Here is a 21,156-nt window from a genome sequence, read left to right as displayed (position 1 = left end):
GGATAAATTAAAAGACTTTCTACACGAGATTTTCCGGATCGGAGCGAGGGAAACTTCCGGCGCTTGCTGATGTAATCCGGAAGATACACAAGACAATGGTGCATCGAATGGCGTTGGGTTTGAGTTGAAGTATTAGCCTTCCGGTACTGCCTTTCCTCCTATGGGGGTGTCAATTGAAGTGTGGAGACGAAGTAGCATCACCTCCACCTCACCCATGGCTTCAATGGTTCTTATTTGGGAAGTGTTAATTGAAATGAACACCTGGTATAAGCAAACTTCCTCATTTTCGGCAAAATGTATCTTGCAATTATGCCTGCATGGGTGGAAGTTCGTTTACAGCAACTTAAAAATGCATTCTAGACGGCCTAAATCGTAGCCCAAAATCAAGTCATTTCCATATGAAAAGGAAAGTTGTTTGCTCAATTTACCTCCTCCCTCCCCAAGCAAAGCTATTTGAATGTTTTACACACCAGCATTTAAATTCTGATAGGCGAACGCGCACACACAAAAATACGCACCTAAATTCAATCAAATGTCGACTTCGAATGGAATCCACTCAAGGATAACGGTCCGCCGACTTGCTAAATGCGATTCACTAGACCGTTTTATATCGCGTTCGATTTCGATTTCCAGATCCGATTGCAACCCTATGTCCGGCAAAACGTCAATCAAGCGATTCAGACGATCGATTTAAAGACGAGAACGAGTCAACTGACTGAATGTCATAAAACGGGAAGAACCATTTTAGTCGTGCCGTTTTGCGGCTCGTTCCAAATCGCCCGCCGTGATGAAAAGTGACCATGGAGGGAGCGAGTGGGATAGGAAAGTGAGTGAGGTACATCAGACTACCGGGGACAAGTTGATTATGACCACTTTACACATGTCCTGCAATGGGAGGATGAGGTGGGAGCGAAAGCGCATGGAAGCTCACCAGTCGTAAACGGTTTTTCACTGTTGCCACGTGGAAAAAGTTGTTTGGATGGACGCAAGCCATCGGTACAAAACCAGCAAAGGTCGAGGTCTGCAGTATAAATTGAAATTTTATGATCAACCGGCGACAAGACGCCTGTACATGTTTTGTGGCCGAGGCGGGTTAGGGAGCAAACAGAACATTTTAAGACGCTGTTTGTCGCATTCCGGGGGTCGGCGTACTGGGTGGGTCGTCTGTCGGAGTCGAAGGCCTTGGTGTCGATTGACTTGGTCGATTTGAGATCTTGGAGAGATATCGACCTCGAAAGTACGGTCGGTCATCGGTAAGATCGATATTGATTTCAATGGCGCGTAACGGGACACTATTAAGCGGAACATTGAAATATCTGCACATCTGGATTGTTACCAATTCATATGCGTGGGAAGTCGTTTGAAGGTGTATTCTTTGGTTGCACCACACGCGCGTTTGACTAGGCGTCGAACAAAGGCTGTTTCCAAACGAGCTTCGGTTAATGGAATCGTATTCAAACCTCCGGTGAGTTTATCGGTGTAACGAAGGTCCATTTCCACTGGATAACTCACCCAGCACACCCGAGCTATCGTAAAAGATAATGGCCCAGAGTGTAAGGATGAGGGAATGTGTGTGTGTGGGCATCATTTCACGCCTTACGAGTACTTACGAGCACTTCCACGATGGCTCACCCTGGGTTACGTTTGTTCAAAAGTTGGCTATAGCAGATCTTCCGTTGGCCACTTGGCAAAGAAAACTCCCCATTGAGTAACATCCACGATGTCCATCAATGCTAGCAGCCTCTCAAGGAACAAAAGAGGCAAAGAACCGCTTGCGGTGTAACCGGTTCGACAGGCGTGTGTATCATTTGGGGTGTGTGTACCTGTCAAAAAATACGACACGAGCAGGGAATCAGAAATGAAGCAATAACACGTAATGCGTCATAATAAAATTCGCATAATATTTTCATGGTAGTAACTCTTTGCTGTTTGTTTGTTTCCCGGTCGTTTCCGGCCGTCGTCGTTGTCGTCGTGCTGCTGGTGGGTGAAAAGTCCATACCAGCTCTTATGAGGGGACCGTGATCTCCGCATTCCAAAGAGCGGCCGGGGAACCGTTTCGACGAATAAGTCTATAGCTTATTTATGGAAGCTTGATTACCTTCGGAGCATGGCGGCGCACACCTTGTGTAAACGAAACCGAGTGCCCCGTTCCTTGGTACAGCATACAGTGCGGCCCTTGATTGCTGCTGTTTTGTGATGATTCGGCTGGCGTTGGCTGCCAAACGCGGGAGGCTTAAAGTGGCCCCCACCCGATGTGGATATATGAAGCTGCGTAACGACTTTTTACCACCCAGCGGTACATCATAAGCCATAAATTGTGCACGGTATTTCTCCAGACGCTCGTTTTGCAATGTGCGCCAACGAACTGGCACTTTCTTGTGGGAGAGCTTTTCTTGCGGGATCTCTCAAGGAAACCCCACCTCAAGGGAGCCGCCCCTACACGCGGCTTATCTTCCCTAGTACCATTGTGTGCCCCATTGTTAAGTGACAATTATGCATGTAACAGCTTTTATTCGTGATCAGTCATCATACAACATTCATAATCATATCCTCAACACGTTGCCCAGCCGTAAGCGCCTGCTGTTTGGTGGGGTTATGAGGCGTTTCCTTGACTTTTTCACCCATCCTGCTGGTAGTCGGTCGGTGCTTCCTGTTCGTTTGTGCGAACAGCAACTTTGACTTACTTTGCTGTTCCACTTTTCTTCGATACCACGATGCCCACGTGGATTGCACTCCGGAAGGATGTTTCTTGGGACAACAGTTTGGCAGTGCCTGTGCGGGACAGGAAAACTTGTGTATCCTCCTTTGTGCGGTACGGTTGCTATTGTGTGGCTCGTGTACTCTGATCTGATGCAGCTGCGCTGGGGTTGTTTTGCTTCTAGCACTTCAGGTCGGTTGAAGGTTTCACAGCAAGCGCGCACACAGCAGGCAAATGTTTCTGTGTTTTGAAATAAACTCTTCATCGAATGCTGACTGCTAGCAGGAAGCAGCTTGTCAAACAAAAGTTTCTTCCGGTTTCCTAGCTTCTGAATGCATGTTGCACCAAGTTGAATGTTTATTGGTTGCATGAATTGCAGCCGGTATCATTGTTTCAGTTGCTATTTGTTGCCATCTGGTGGACCGTTTCTTCGAGTGAGCTTTTTCTAAGAGTACTGAGAAGTTGGGTAAGCTACCAGCTTATGGAAATAGTTTATGAGTGGTCGAGCTTTTACGCTAAAGCATGCTCGATGGGAAGGTTAAAATATTAATTAAAACAAATGGTTGATTGTAATAAAAATCGGTCAAATAATGGTAGGGTCAAGATGAAAGGAAATGTTTTGACTCTGAGCAATGCTGTGAAAGTGCACGCCGTCAGCTCTGTTTGTTCTTCATTCCTTTCCTGCATGGATACATTCATAGCAACAGCTACATACCGCACGTCAGCAGAAGAATAAATTTATAAACTGTATGGCCAGCAGAACATTTGTGCTTGCCGATGCACTTTCACTCTACGCACATCTACGTTAGGGTGGCTCTGGCACTGGTGGTACTGTTCAAGTGCATACGACAAGCCAGTGATGATAGTGCCATGGCCAGAGTCAACAACGGCCCCCAAACGATCGTGTGTGCATCGATGCAAAACCTGACCGGTCAAGAGGACAAAAATGCAAATAACTCACCACAGTCTGTCGAATAATCGTATCGCACCTATCTCACTCCGTTTGCACTTCCTTCTTATATGCAAAAGAGAAAGGAGACGCAGCAGAATGGAGAAAATATTACCGGAATGAACCTCCATCTCCAACTACACCGTAGTGTGTGCACGTGTTCGATGACTGTGCTGTGAATACAGTGTGCACCATCCAGTGCATTGCCGTGGCAGCATCTTGCTTCCTGCCCCATTTCTTTACCTTTTCTTTCTTGTGACTTTTTAGACTGGAAATTGCATGTTGTTTTTTGTCGGCCTCTTTCTCTCCGGCACTGGAAGTGTATTGCTTTTTCCAAAACATTCCAGGCACTCTTGCGATGCGTACGTGGGGCAGCATTAATGCACGCAAATCGCATTTATTAGGCGTCCCTGTTCATTATCAGCACGTTTCGAACTGGTTGCCCTTTCTGTATATTATTGTTTTCTTTTTCGAATATATTAATAGCATTAAAACCATTGTACAGGGAACCTTTAACTTTGTATCTAAATTTTAATATATAGGTTATGCTTGTTTGTTACATGCATTAAATTATAATTTAGGTTAATACAATTTTATTTTGTTTTCGCTATCAGTTTCATTAATCTCGTTTGAGATTTTATTTCTTGTTTTTCGTTTTTCGTTAACAGATTTTAATTTTAAAGATGTTCAGTCTTATCAAAATACTATAGTTTAAAATTTGTTTTCCTATTAAAAATACCGTTCATAGCATCTTTGGTATGAACTGGAATAAATAGTTTTAAGCAAATCTCAACATCTTCCTACCAACTACCTGCCCACTTTCAAAAATGTCTTCTTTAGGATGAAGTTATTCTATGACAACAAATAAACAAATAAATAAAATAATTAATAAATTAATTCATATATAAACAAAATAAATAAATAAACAAAATAAATGCATGATTAAATAGAGATAAGTAAATAAATAAATAAAATAAATACATAAATAAGAAAACAATATTAAGCAATTGCTATAAATAACAAAACAATATTAAGCAATTGCTTTTTGTTATTCAGGAGGAACGGTCCAAAACGGCCGTATTGCTTAAGGCAATTGCTTTTCTTCAAGTTCAATTTGTTGTCCAAATAAGAAGATGAAATGAAAAGTAGTGTCCAAAGCACATATCAACAGGAAAAAAACAATAATTAAAAACCATAATGTACACTTGCATATTCATACATTACTTTGCATTAGGTATGCAACATTTTGAATTAAATTAATAAATGTAGTGATTTTTCAAATAAAAAAACCAGTGAAGAGAAGCCAATGATATTTATTATTAATTAAACTATGACTTCAACACCATCTCTATAAACAATTTCCAAAACACACACATAGGATGATTGTTACACGAATGCTTCATTCTTTTCATTGCACTGCGGCACTATGTATCTTAAAAGTCAATGGGACCTCTCTCCTCTGCTCTGAATGCTCCAATTTGTAGGCAGGCTTAGCAGTTTTAGCTCCGGAAGTAATCATACAATCTCATCCCAATTGCAGCAGCCCAATCCTTGTACACAAAAAGGAGGTACACAAGTGCACTAACGTTAAACTGCCTGCACGAGTGTAAGCCTTACAGCGTGTGCCTAGTGCGCTGTGTCGAAAACTAAGCATGGGAAAACTATTGTGTGTGGGAAACGTTTCGGGCAACGAAACTACTGCCAAAAAGCTAGCAGCGGGTGTTAATCAAGCCGTTATAAAACAAGCACACAGCATCCAGTTTGTCTATATTCTGGGTAGCGGTGGAAGGGAGTGGATTGTTCATGTAAAGTGGCAGCATGCTTAACAGCAAAGTGTTTCTTACCGGCAGCCTTTGTAAAGTGTGAACGTTTTTGTTGCTGTTGTTGTTGTTATTGTTTTCACGTACCGAGGAAAACCCAGAGCCTACGATCCTTGATGCACTTTTCTGACACACATTGCTCGTAGGCAGTAAGATCTGCTTAATGTTACGGAACGATGACTACGAGGGACTCGATCGATGGAAATGAATGTACAGAGGAAGTTTGTTTAAAAGATTTTTACAGGTCTAGCCAAACACAGCTGCCTGATACACACTTGATGCATGCTTGTTCAATGCAAATGTGTTTGGCAGCTTTGTTGAAATGGACATATCGATACAAAAATGCTGAATGTAGACCGAAATACTGTTTAATTCATTAGGCAAAGTGTTTAATTTTCATATCAATAAATGCATTCCTTGCAAGCAGTTGGAAATATGTTGCCATTCGAAGTTTGATTTTCAAATGGTCCAAATCGGAACTTGTCAAACAAACACAAATACCCAGTAGGGAAACTAACCGACACTTGGTTTACTCGGAAACGACTCATCTGAAGGTACATGTTTTGCTAAACTAGAACTGGATATAAGTTATGCGCAACTTCATTCTGCTCATCAAACTGTACTCGCTTCGAAAACAAACAAACGGTAGAACTTTTTCGTTCGAAAATCAATTCGATTGTATGGACACCAAAACAAAGGATTTCAGTGTGGATGATCTCAATGAGGATAGGCGCATCATTGGCCCATGCCTAGACGAATCAAAGCTTTGTGTACAATCTAGCTTGTCATCAAAGACAAACGTTTTGTGAGGAGATAATAGGGAAGTATTTGCAGTCTCTCGAGATGCTTGCGGTTGGAATGTCATTCAATTTCCATCGACCACCGTTGTGATTGAGTTTAGGTTTGAGTTTCATTCCGAGTATATCAGTAGAGTCGCTAGAAAGGTTTATGCTTTCATCAGCGTTGAGATGTTACACAACGTGTTCTTTGGAAGACAAAAAAATACTGATCATTGAACTGTCCTTGCTTAAAGCAGTTGATGAACATTGGCTCCGTTCCTAAAATTTTAATGACTGCAAAAATTGATGTTTTGGCATTACACACTAGAAACTTAATTTATCTCATTACTGAGTTGTTTCCTAAAAACTGAGTTGTTTCAAAGTTTAATGAATCAATTTAACTTTGCTTATATGGTAGCGGCGTTTAAAATTCATTTTCAGCTGGTGCTGCTGAAATCAGGCGTTTGCTAAGCAAACTTTGTGTGTTTGTGTATAATAGTGTGTGCATCATACTGTTGCTTTAAACTAATCATTTGATGGCCCAGCTACAGAGCTACGAAATGGAATTTCGGAAAGGTACGCATAGTTCATGGTGGATGCAAAGTGTACCATATTTGTTGTCCTTACTTTTCGCGATGTCTGTTCGCCTAGCATATATGCTCGCATGTTGAGTATTAGTCTAAGATTTTTGATCAATCCCGGAATAAACCACTTCAGCGGATAGGAAAAGATGTTTAGGTAAATTTGGGAGAATTCACATCAAAATACAAAATAGATTAAGCTTCACCGATTGGTTTGAAAAATACACATAGTTCGCAAACAATTACAATATTTGCAATATTTATTTCTTCATGGCATTTACAATACTTCCTTTCACTAAAAATTGTGTTAAAAGGTTGGATTCATGTAATATTTAAATCATTTTTGATTGTAAAATATAGCCGCAATTTTTACAGTTCACTAAGTCTAATAATACTTTACTATGAGCCAATAACCATAAGAGCAGTGACAATCCGTTAATTTGGGGAAAAAGTCAATGGTTCAGTTATTAACCAAGAAATTTTTGTCTCGAAATTAAAAATGTTACTTATGTGAGTCACTTTTCTGATTTCAGGGATATAAAAATCACATTACGATTGCAGTATGTTATGTCTTCTGTTGTTATAATGTATCACAAAACATGTAACATTGAGATAACGCTTTTAAAATGCCGCTTAGAACTACCAAATGCTAAGCAGTTTTAAATTTCTATCCCATTTATATATATTCTGCTACGGTATGAATAATATTTTACACGTACTCACCGGAATGTTTTTGATTGAATGCTGTAAAGAAATAAAAATAAAAATATTTAGATAGTGTTTACAATCGAGATGGCCACGAATAAAAAAAACGAATACTCCCAAGGGTATGGATAATCGATATCGTGCTGTGATTATGATGAACACGACGAAAAGATGAAACCCCCGACGACACTCGTCAGTCAACGTGCGCCATCGATAAAGATTACTGGTTTCTTCGCGCTCATGTTATCGCCTGGTAACGATAATGTTTTCTTGCTCTATACGGGGACAGACAAAATTGTCTTTACCATTCCCACCGACATCCGTCGGTCGAGCCTCTTCCCTCAACTAATGGTTTAAATTTATGTTCTCTCTTTGCACAGCTTCAGCCCTCTCCCATCGTTAAACCATTTTCGACCGAACGCTGAAGTGCAACAGTGCCGCCTAAATTCATTGCTTTCATCTGCTAACACCTCGGAGCGCCGTGGCTGCAATGGGGGAGAGCTGGGTGTGACAAAAGTACGCCGGACGTAAGCGTAAATCCCGTGTTGTGAGTGTTGTCGTCGCTTGGACGGATCGGCGAACGGCGAACGGCCGCTGATTGCAGTTCACATCCAGCGGAGCACTGCCTCGGGCCTGGGGCACGTTGGCCGCAGCGCTACGCTACAAAACCACTTGAATAATTTCCGTATACATAATTCATATCGCTTCGCGGGGAAAACACGATCGACCGTTTCCATGCCGTGCCATTGATGGATGCAGTTGTGGGAGGACATAATATTTGGGAAACAAGAACGGAGTATTCACATCGAGTGTTTCGTCACTTTACACTGTTGTCTGGAAAGATCTCTTATTTAATGATGCACTTGAGGAAAAGATTTTTTCTTTGGTGCAAAGAACTGGAATTGTTCTACCAAAATGCACAGATGCAGTAAATTGTATTGCAGAAAACCAATTCTTCAAAAAAACTTAAATATTAATAATATAGTGATTAATAAAGAAATCGGATTTACTCAACACCATACCAACTGAGCGATCTCTTATAGAATAAAATTGAATCGTTTATGTTTCATTGTTCCCTCAATGCATCGGTTTTGCGTTCACTTTGTAAACAGGCTGGCTGGGTGAGTTTAATGCACTTTGCTATCGTCATAAGCATAACAGTTTATGAGCATAATTGTGACTGCTCGTTACCCTGCTCCACGCCTTTCAGTCTTGCACTTGTATCTTTTCGTTCGTTCGTTCAACTCTTAATGGAAACAGCTGACAGCAAACTATATTAGCTATCCCAATTGGGCATGCATACAGGGTTTCCCACGATTTATTGGTCAGTTCCCATGATTTTTTGGTGCGTTCCCACGATTTTTTGGTCGTATCCCATAGATTTTTGGTTTGTTCCCATAATTTATTGGTATTTTCCGATTGGATATCAATACAATTGCACCAAAAAATTCTGGGAAACGACCAAAAAATCGTGGGAACGCACCAAACAAACATGGGAACCCACCAAAAATTGATGGGAACCAACCAATAAATCGTGGGAAACCCTGTAATAGATATCAATAAATTGTACCATCATTATTACTTAAAAAAGAACAAACTGTGGTAAATGCTGCAATCATATAGTGCATTTCACAGATGGCATTCACTTTCTCTTGGCGTAGCTGGAAGAACGAAAATGTGAGATATGCTATAGGCGAAGCATCTTTGACGTTAAACCTTCTATGGCGTGAAGCCCACAATATGAGCATTAATTTTTGTTGTGAAGAGTTACAATATGTAGCAAACTATTTGATTGTTTTGTATTAGAACACTTTCTCATTAATTTGAAACATTGCTCTGTAATAACAGTAAAATACAAAATGTTTTGATAGTCGATAAAGGATTAAATACGAAAGTTAGCACACTGTAAATAACATAATTGCAATTGTATAGCTTATTAGAAAAAGTGTTAGGTAGTTTTGCATTTATAGTGCGTTAGGTTTTGTTATAAGTATGCGTGAATTATACATGTAATTAATATTCATAGAATAAAGTCAGTCTGTAAACAACCTGGAAAGAGATGCAACTCGCTTTGATTACATGAGTGAAAATTATTTACTTTTTAATGAAATCTTGATGGTTCTTTTAAAAGTGATATTGCTTTACCTTTGCCAGTGACTCTTTCACGAAACAAAAGTAAGGACTCTGCTAAAACTGGCTTTTCCTGCGCTGCAACCAACTGCAACCGATCAGTGCCAATCAAATTCACCTCAAAATCGCCAACGACTTTTGAGCAGGGAAAATGTTTCGGGACGATGGTATGTAACGCAACGTTGCCATTACACTAATTGGCATGCCAAACCACTACCACCATCATCGTTGACGAAACATTGAAGTCAAACTGCGATCGAAGCTTCGGTGAACTTTCAGAAATATGGCCCACTGCAACAGAAAATGAACCGCCTGCTGTTCGGGCCAGCTGCATGGACAGCACCATCCTCAGAACCATCGGAATAACCAACATACTTCAGGCAGTTGATTGAATTGCCAGTGCCACAATTAATTCACCCCGTTTGCCGCCTAGTGCACGGTTCCACGTGGTAGTGCACCGCGATCGATGGATGCCGCTCGACTGCCATCGATTAGGCTTCCGTTCATAATTTGTGCAATTTATTAAATGGCTTCCTGGCCGTGTTCCGAGCGCAAAGTGGTAAAGTAGGGCAAGTCAAGTTTACAGAATGTTCTACAGTGGGACTTCCATGTGTTGGGGGTCGGATTCCGGAACCGGGGCCAGGCAAATGTCTGGGAAAGATGGCGAGAACGTATGCAGAATGCTTCGACACATACCTTTCCGCCGCTGTAACACAGAATTCACCCACTCTTCTGTACCGGTGTTGTGGTGGCAGCACTAGCATAATTCCGTTGGCAGTTTGACAAGTTCGTGCCCGTTGGGGCAATAGGCGATGGGAAGAACAGTTTTATAATAAACTTCACTCCCGACGGTGCTACTATCTCTGGCGTACCATATGGAGTGGATTAAGCGAACGGCGATAGCAATGGACAAACGGTAGGAATGCATCATCATTGAATTATGCAACGAAATGTATAATAAGTACGATTGTGTGGCCACTGGTTGGTATTTCATAGGTCCTTAAGGTATTTTATGGTGCAAAATAATGATGATTGGGAAAGGTGGACAATTATTGTTTAATTTTTGCGTGACATTGGAGTACAGTTATTATTGATGAAGGAGGGACGGTTGGTGAAAACATAAAAAATGAATTTAATCAGCTTATAAATGGAAAGTATTAAATTGTTGGAAAAATCATTTGAATACAAAAACACCATGCGAAAAACTTAAATTCTTACTGTCTGTTATTGTTTTTGTATTAAAAAAAAGTGTTATTTTTGTGAGTGTAAAACAAACACAGGCAAACCAAACAAGAGAGACACATTTGAAATGTATGTTCCTAAGCTGCTTGTTAACTTCCAGACGTCAACGTAGCAAAGCATGAAAAACATTTTTGTTTTCATGTTTGCAATTTTCTCCTCCAAAACCAGCAACTTCTCCTCCAGGGCTCTCACATGTGGGGAAAAGTTTGTCCTTGCCAAATACATATGCAAATAAATGTTTGCGTTTCAGGTTTACGGCATTTGTGGGTTTCCGTTTGGTTGCAAAAAAGGCAACATAATAACCAAACTCAAGTTTGGGATGTTATCGTCGATGGATTTTTCATGAAACATGTTACTACATTAGGAAACTTACACAATTACTTAAAAATCAAGATAAATACGTCTTAATGTTGGTGTAAGTGGGTTTAAAATTTTTGTTATAAGTCCATCCCTTATTACTTATAAGACCGTAGCAGGTCTGCAACTATCATATCTTTTTAATATAATATTTAATATTCCGATAATTCCGATCCTCAAGAATCATTGAATCATCATCTTCATGGATGTTGATTTCAGAATCAATTGACTATGGAATTCGTTAAATAATGTATTAAATTAATTAGTTTTAACTTAATACATTAAACACTGCCTGATCGGGAAATTCAACATGTCTATTACGATGCAGATTACGGCTGTTTATATGGAAGTTGTAATTCCACTGTAAAAACCTATGTTGTAGAACCTCTTTACGGACAATTTATCAAATTCGATGTCCAATGATGTATATAAAGTGGCGGTCACCTAAAGTCGGACATATTATATTTTTATCTCTTATCTCACTTTGCAGCACCCAGGACAGTTTCCTAGAGCACTTGTCGGAAAACTTTTTTCACCCATCGTTGAGGACACTTTTCAGCTATGTCTCTGCAAAATATCGATCGATTGATGTCTTTTGAAATCGCGGAACACTATGCATAAATGTGATAAAAGATATGAAATCTATGTCACTGTCTACTGAAAGTCGGACAGTCCGCATTTCATAGCAAAATGACCACGTAGTATACCAATATTGGCAAAACTGGTTCTTAAATCATTTGATATCAGTTATTTAAGGTCCAACGACTATTTTGGGTGGTTATCTGCGTATTACATGACCTAGGCCTAGCGCTCTACGGTCAGAATCAGCCAAATACCGTTGGTGGAAGGATTCAACGAAAGTAGCATAGTAATAAAAATAATACTTGTGTTGGAGTGCATTTTCAAATGCTAACTACTTTGTGAATAAAGCGAGTTGTGTATGAAACGACTCATCATTTTAAAGTTTAAGTTTTCGTTGATAATTGAAATGTGTCAACATGTGTAAAATAATGTAGAAAACATGGCAAAACCTGCACCTCGATACAGCCGGTAAAATTAAACTTGGACGGGCTAAAATTAAAATTAGACCAGTCCAAGGACGTACTAAGAGTCAACGTAAATTTCGTGAGCAACAAAATATGTAGCTTACATTGCAAAATGACTTGTTAAACCTTGTAAGACCTATCGGTTTATGAATTAGAAGAAGTTGAATATACTTTCTGCGTCGTATCTGATCTGATAAAATATGTGGTGCACTTAAGTAAAAAAAAACCTTATTGCTAGTAAATGATACTGGAGTAGCACTAAGCAAATAAACGTAGTAATAATTATTTTGACGAAACCCTGTAGTTGAGGGAAATTTGACGTGGATACAGTCATTTGATGTGGATACAGTCATGAAATATGAATATGTGAGCTGAAAGTTGGTCCACTGGTTTCCAGCTCTATGATATGAATACGATCTGCATTTAAAATTGTTATGGGAAAAAGTTGTATCTGTTCATTGCACAGTGCGCCATATAGTATTCCTGCTGACGGTGGTTAGAGTTTTAAATTCAGGTATCAACTTTGTTGTACAAAATAATGACGTCCATACAGGTTTTAATGGAAAAAGCTCTCTAGAATCGACACGACATTTTGAAAGTTATCTTATTGTGTATCATGAATGTGCATTTGTAATTCATATTATTTGTAACAGTAAGGAATATTTCATAATTTTCAGTAAAAGGCAGATCGCACTACAAGCATCTAAGAATGCAATAGTGCACCTATGGAGGCTTGAAATTAATCACTCAAAACGTAATTTCAGAAAATAATAAACAGTATTTACTGGAGCCTCATACGTCGGGCTCTATTTTCAACATTTTTTGCTAGCAGTATACCATTACCGACAGTTTGAATATAATTAAAAGTTACATGTTTATCAAAATGAAATGGTTGGTAGCGGTAATCGCAGGAAGATGGGTTTTTCCTCATTTTTTAATGGCTTGAGTGTCCACGCCACGAACAACACTCGCGTCGAGTAACATTGTTTGAAATATTAACATTTTTTATTGTTCACGTGAACGATCGATACTTGAATATTATCACATTCACAGCAAGTCGTTGAGTGATTTAAGAGCAGCAAACTGATTTGCTAGGTACCAATGAAGTATGTGACCGTTATGGTGTGGGTTTGCCTTTGAGAGTTTTTTTTTTGGTTTTTATCAATTATTTGTAATTGTCACTTCACACGTGTTTTTTACAGCATCAATTGATTGAACACATTTGGTGGTTAATGACAATTAGTTTAAATTGATTATAACGCAATCAAAGTGACACTTTGAGCATCTACCGTATTTTAGCGTGCATAACGACCCTTCGTGTAAAAGGACCTTCCAGATGAATTATACAAAAAAAAAATCGAAAAAAAGGTATTTTACTTAAAGTTTTACAAAATTCAAAAACAACTTTGTCCAGATTACCAATATTACTAAACCTTGTTTCAAATGGAAGACCATTCATAATCTTTTGGTGTTTTCTGGACTTTAGTTTTGCCGTCATGCTTGAGTGTAATCAAGTGTTTCCTCAGTTTCCAACTGAGTTTTTTCTTTTGCCTTAGCAACTCTTCCTTCTTATTTTAGTATTCAACCACTTTCCCAAACTCGATCGAAATAGGGAACGATCGTAGCGATTGTCAAAATGACATAAAATGGTAGTTTCCTTGCATGTTTTTTGTCCATTTTGCCATATTGTATGCACAACTGACCAGGATACTCATGAAATATATTAAAGCAAGCGTTGTATCTAAGCAAATGCAATTATCGTTCCTCTTCGATCGAGTTTGGGAAAGTGGCTGATTATCTTTTACTGATACCATTTATACCTAAGCACCAAATTATCTTTGTACGTAATCGAATGATATGTCCTAGGTGTAGTCGAAATTTTACTACACATGTATAACGACTCATATATAACGAATCGAATTTCGGTCATTTTCGACCAAATTAATGAATTCAAGTTTGTTTTTTTTTTAATTCAATTATCATTTTGCAATCATTCATTTCTATAGTAAACACAACAATGCTATGCGTAGTTGAAATTGCACTTCAATGCTACTACGCTGTTGTAGCGGGCATACATATCCAAAAAGTTGTAGCTTATATTGTTATAGTACAGCTTGTCAATATCTCCGAGTTTAGTTTTTGTATACATTAAATTCCACCGAAGGTGATGAAGTTTTCGGCGATGTCTTATAACGTGAAATACGTCCATCTATTGCCCAAAGTTTACCCAAAGCATTGCACGATGGTACTGATTAAATTTCATGATTCTGGATGAATAATTCCGCCACACGCCGTTTGAACAGAAGCAAGAGCATGACTGTGTTCACAATACATCATAATTATGCAAGACTAAATTGATGCCCTGCGCTATCAACAGTGATGGGGTCGGGCTATACAGTCCAGTACGACGGAAGGTGGCTAGATGATTTGTTGATGAAGCATTCTGCTGACGTTAAGCATGAGCGTTAAAGTGTCAGTGGATCGGGTTTGGTAGAGTGACCATATCGATACTACTTCTATATGCTGATATGATTCATGGTTATTATGAATATGTGGGGTGAGTCTAATTAAATACGAACGACCTACAGTTGCTAAGATTAATTAACATTATTCTAGAGCACTTGAGAAAAGATAATTTATGCAAATAACTTAACAAAAATAAAGGATTTTATATAACTATAATATTTTAATATTAACTAAATACTTCCTATTAAACAAACTTAGTCGAACGTTTTGATAAATAACATTAAACGTTTTTCTCTCTGTTTCATTTTCACGAATCGAATAAGGTGCCATTCCCGTGTGCAAATAACACTAAATTATCCTGGTCTCTCGAGTAAACGTTCCAAATGTCACTGATTCAAAAACAATCGCTTGTGTTTGTCTACATTTTGCCACCCGTTTCCGTGAGTTGAACGTGGTAAAGAATGCCCAAAGGGGCACTTATGTGTGCGAAGGAACCGTTTACCAGACAGCATTTGGATTTGGATTTGGTGCAATTTCGTACTTACTCTTACATTTGAATATTCACGCTCGGGCTAAATAAACTTTGAATATGCACGAGGGACATTTTCGTCTGCTGGTTTAAAGCGAGGTTACAATTTGGGGTCGATTATTTTTCTTGCTTCTATAAACCTTTCTACTGTACGTGTTTGTAGACAGATTTTCAATGTTTTAAATCATTTTACAAACGATTTCATTGCCGTCTATAATATTATAGTTAACGTAGTTACACTACATCCATGTTTGCAAAGACACACGTTAAATTATATTCTAGAAATTTCATGAACAATTCCATTTGTTTGACGCATAAATCGCAAACACAACACTATCTTAACGATCAGTTATTAGCAGTTACATTTGATGAAATCTCATCCATCGATCTGACGACGGTACACGTAGCTGCTTGATCCAAAGGAACGGTGGAATTTTGTGTACCTTTGCTCCATACAAAGTTACAAGCTTCGCAGTCTTTCTCTTTCAATCTTTCCATCTGATGGTCTGCATCCTTTGCAGTGAATGAACGAAGCATCAGGCACCGAATGACAGCAAAGCCATGATACCGAAAATCGAATTCGCTCAACTGCCGAGCATTGGGTCATGAATAGGGAAAAACACATTCTTCTCCGAATGCGCTGGTTGGCATGGGAGTTTGATTTGGTTTCGGTCAACCCGTTCATGGCCAACGATCCAAATGATCAAAATCAGTGCAAATGGAGCTGTGGTGATGCATTGTGGTGGTTTGTTACGTTGGTTAGTTGATACAGTGGTTGATAAACGTGTAAAGGCTTTATTTACCTTTTTTAATAAAGTCAAACCATTTTGTTGGTAGTGATGATTCTAAGCTAATAATACACTAAAATGGAGTTCTTCAACAGAATACACCTTAAAATTGCACAACACTTTTCATCTAGAAAGTGAAAACATTTGCTCTTAAAAAGTAGCTACTCTGTACGAATATTGGAACGATGTTGTGCTGGCCATTACTAAAACCACCAATTCGATTTCGTGTTCGAAATTCCTGCAGGACGACTACCGGAAGTTCATTTCATTCAGCAATGTATCCATTTTATGCCCACTTCAGAGACCCTACACTACATGTCCGAGCAGCAGCAACAGAGCTGTCCAGTTTGTTGGTCCAGCTGTCGATCGGTTTTTACTTTTTGCGATTGCTCCTGGCCATCGAACCAAACGGACCGATACCGTGGGCATCGGTTCGGTTCGGTGCCCTTTTGCAAATTCAACACCTCCGGTGAAAAGTGACCAACGTTTGCCCCAGTGCTTGGACCCTCACTGTGCGCAGTTCACAGCAATCCCTCCTCGGGCCGAGCACCGATGACTTTTGCACTCGAGTCGACCGATCCGACGAGTTGCTCATACATTATTCGACGATTCGATGGGAAACGGTGTACTTGTTTTCCCCGTTTACCCCAAGATCCCGGGCAAGGTGATGTTTTTTTTTTTTTTTTTTTTTTTTGCGGAACTACGATAGTGGATATTCCAGGGACGTTTGGTCACACACCATTTGGTAGCGCCGAGGGAAAGACTGATCAGCCGGAACCAAACGGCGTAACTCAATCGAGAAACACTGAGCACATCGGTATCATGTGTCCGCAAACGACAGGTGAAGTGTTTAAACATTTACCATGCAAAGTGGAAAAAGGGGGTAGGAGTTAAAATTTCGGGCGGGGGAAAGTACACAAACGACAAGTTTTCTCGGATTCTTGGTAAAAGCAAAACATCCGTTCTGGTGGGATTGAGAGAAGCAAAAAAAAAACTTTTCTGTGGTTGTGTTTACCCGTTGGTATTAAAGACATTATTTATAGTTTCTTGCATACGCTTGATCCGTAATATTCGGAATCATATTTAGATATAGCCGTAGTGCTCTAATTTTTATTGCAAAGCCTAAATACTGCTTTATGTATTACATATGTAAACTTTTGATCTTTTTTTAGAACTTTAGAAACTGTAGATTGCATAATTGATTTCATATATAGATTATTGTTCCATTCTTTGACATTCTTTTTTCAGACTGTAGTAGCGAGATTGTGATATATTCTACAAAATCTGTGTGTCTTCATAATTAAATTCGCACATGCATATAAGAACATATGTAGAATGACATCATGCATACATGAGAATAAACCAACAATTATAATTTAGTTTTTATCTCAGCCGATATGTTTTGGAAACTGCTGTTCATTGTTTAACAGACAGTTCATTGTTTATGATGTTGTCAATTCAACATGTGTCAGCAAACGTTAAGGCATTAAAAGCCAAAATCCATTTTAGAAACCTGATACGTATTCATGGGGCCTTCCCGTGGTGAAATTGCCCGTGGTGAGTTGCCAACATGCCCGTGGTGAGTTGAAGCAAAGAATTATTCGTCCTTCCGTAGCATCGACTGACTATCCGGTTGCGTGGTATTGAATAAGTCTCAGAAGCCTGTACTGGCTGGTATGTCTGCATAGGACGTTACGACAAATAAAAGAAGAACAAGACTTAAAGATGTAATGAGTTAAATTGACGTCCAGTCATTAAATGGTTTGTTTTATTTTATAATGTAAAAGAGTCGTCATCTAGGTTGAAATCAGGGACATGCGGATCACGAGCCATACTTTTTCAATCTCTGCATTATACCAACCAACGAGTTTGGCGTTCAGTGAGCACAGTTGAATCCAATGATTTGATATGTATCATGGAACAATTCTTAGAATCTTTGTATCAGATCTTTGTCAATTTACTAATAAGGCCCAAGCCCGCCTCGGTGAAATTGAACGTGTAATTTTAAGTTTTTCTGCTATGTTTCAAAAATTGTTTATTAGAATATGGACTACACGTACACCAAAAGAAAGTATATTAAATTCCCCAACTATCTGGTTTGTAAACCATTTTGAATTGTTAATCCCAGTTTTGTTCACGTTGAAATAACATTGCTCAGCAGAAAATCACTAAAACTAAAATTTCACGTTCACTTTCACGCAAGTTCTAAAGCGACCTTTATAGCTCGAGTGAAACGTGAAATATATGTATTTTTTATGTATTACATTAAATTTTTATCAGAACATGGCCTATCGTACACCAAAAGAAAGGAAATTCAATTTCCCAACTATTTGGACTATAAAACATGTTAAATTAATGATTTTAATGTATTTCTTTGTGATTCCACGATGAGAATTATTTTTTCACCGTCAACAAAATGAGGATTCACAATAAAGTACATATTAATTATTATTGTATCATGTTTCATCGTGTAAATAGTTGAGAAATTGAAATTATTTTCTATTGATGTAACGACGATAAGCCTTAATTGATGTAACGACGATAGCCCAAAAATGTACTTCTTCTATTTGGCGTAACGTCCTATGCGGACATGCCATCCTATGCAGGCTTTCGGGACTTAATTCATTACCACACAGTCGAATAGTCAATCCTTGCTACGGGGAGACGATCCATTCTAAGCTTGAACCCATTATGGACATGTTAATGTGTCGTTCGAGTTGACGACTGTACCATTGGATCGCTCCAATACGCTCTGATGTGTACAGCTGCGACAGTTTAATTTTGATATGCTACTACAATAGCTTAGACCTTTTACTTTTATACAGCCGTTGGTACGTTTCTTTTTCCTCTTGTATGTGCTTATTCCAATATTATACGGAAATCGTTATCCAAAAACCATTTGATTACCATACCTACTCTACAGCAAGTAGTTTGGATGCTTATCGTGTTGATTGAATATCTCATGCTCTACAAATGCGATAACCAACGGGCAGTTGCAAAAAAACAGTTAGCCCATGTTACAATTCCCCCAATCCCCGTTTATCGCTTTCCAACAGCAGTACGATAAAGTTTCTGTTCCATTCCGACAAGTGTGTCGTCGTCTGGCCATCCTCATCGATTAAACCCTAACCGTGCACTTCACAGCATTCGTTTGTTGCGCTGAGTTGAAAGCAAGTGTTGGGGAATGGAACGAATTTCTGTTTTTTTTTTATGTTGCTACCATTCTTTCAACATGCATGCCTGATAGATTACTCTTTTAATTGTGCAAAGAGCGTTTAATGAAAAGTTTTGCGCTAACAAATTTCAACAACTGATGGTCAGAATTGGCTCGAGACTGGTGGTAAAGGGACAGTGAAAGACGTGTTGATACGGGGAAAAACATGATCAGACCGATTATTTTACAGCGAAGGGAAAGTTTCGGCTCGTTTTCGTGGGTCAGTTTGTGTTGGAAGGCGGATAAATGGAAAACCAATCAGCTTGTACTGTATACTGTTCCTGAGCCTCGACAAAACACGAACAGTAGACGCGAACTTCAGGACCACAAACCCATCTCTATTCGATGGGTTCGTCTCGTTGAAGGCACTATGCCGTTTTTTGCAAGGATGATGGTGGAAAAACTTTCCCTATTTTCGTAGTTGCACACCCCAACGGAGAAGATAAGCTTAACCAAACCACCCACAAAAGCGTGAAACGTGAGCAATGTAAGGAAAACTGTGTGCACAGAGAAAAGCATTATCGGACAAATTTTTCCACAGTTCGATCAATTCAGTTGTGGCTGCAGTTTATTTTGTACAAAAAATCTCATTCAAAAGAATCCTTGGATTTTTTTAGTGTGCAATACTTTTGCACGGTAAACAAAAACCAAAGCCAACCAAACGAGCCAACCGAAGTAAGGAAGAGTGTGTGAAAGTTTAATCAAACGGAGCAGAATGCTGCAAATTAGAGTTTTCATGTTGTTGGGCTTTGGGTGTGGTTATGTGCTGCTTCTTCGTGTGAGTGTTTTTGCTTCCCTCCCAATGCAGTGTGTGTTGTCACTCGTGTTACATTAGTTTCGCACGACCCAGACTCGCCCAAACACATGCCATCGTGTACCCATCTTGGCAAAAAGCTCGTTGGTCAGTGCTGCTGAAGAGGAAACGTATTTTTTTCCCAAAGTCAGCAGAAACGAATGGAATGAATTAGCCATCGGGTTAACCGCACGATCCTCCAGTCTTACCGGCGTGAAGTTCGTTATCTGCTCAGCTTGGTGTAAAAGAGTTTGCGTGGTGACGGTGAAAAATGCAACCAAGCGGACCATACCGGCACGAGTAATTACAGCGCACCCAGGCCAATGTTCCTTGCGAAGAGGTATGCGGACGTCCTTTTCCTTGTGGTTGTGCGTGTCGTGGATGCAGACGCATTTTTTTGCTTGTAGTTGCTTTTCGCTTACACTACCTGCACATGACACACACCGTTGTGTTTTCAGCTTGCGGTGTGATAATTAAAAAAACGGCAACGTCTAACGCCGAAAGCCTTTTGACTTGATTTGTTGAAGTGTCAGAAGAATCCAAGTTTAACGTAAAAAATTGTCATTTATGTGGAATATGTTTTCAATGAAATATATGCAATAATTGTTTAAACATAGTACTAATATCAACGCACAATTTGGCTCAAAACTTACAGTCGACCAAGATGGTTACATTGGACAAACATGGTTCATACGAGGTTTGAATTGATTTTATATATTTTGATGTGTTTTCATATAAACTCACCATAACAAAAAAATTAACCGAAAATAAATTCCAATGCAACTGTGCTATCCATTAACGAAAACACTTGAATATCGTTAATAAACAATCTTGTTTTTGAGAAGGCAAAGTTTTTTCATGATACATTTTACCGACATGCAAGTCTTAATTTGATGACTGTTCAGAATCACGCGTTAAAATTGAGTTCGTATTAAACGTCATGATTATCGTTTCAATCATTTTTCAACCAGAGAACGTATAATTTATTTTCCATATTCTTCGAGCATTATTTGTAAGTTCCACGATATCAAACTGACCTTCCGTCAATATATAACATTT

General features: G+C 39.1%; 1 protein-coding gene across 2 annotated transcripts in view; it reads right to left on the bottom strand.

Annotated features, from left to right (window-relative positions):
• Positions 1 to 21,156, bottom strand: part of LOC1279182 (leucine-rich repeat-containing protein 15) — a 164,636-nt gene that overhangs the window by 93,990 nt on the left and 49,490 nt on the right. For both annotated transcript variants that reach the window (XM_061662138.1, XM_061662139.1), the window contains exon 2: positions 7,551 to 7,571. The gene's annotated coding sequence lies outside the window, so the exon portion shown is untranslated. The remainder of the gene's footprint in view (positions 1 to 7,550; positions 7,572 to 21,156) is intronic.

This window comes from Anopheles gambiae, chromosome 3 (assembly GCF_943734735.2).
Source record: "Anopheles gambiae chromosome 3, idAnoGambNW_F1_1, whole genome shotgun sequence".
Classification (NCBI taxonomy): Eukaryota; Metazoa; Arthropoda; class Insecta; order Diptera; family Culicidae; genus Anopheles; species Anopheles gambiae.
The sequence above is the reverse complement of the archived record's forward strand: the minus strand, read 5'-3'. Positions and strand labels throughout refer to the sequence as shown.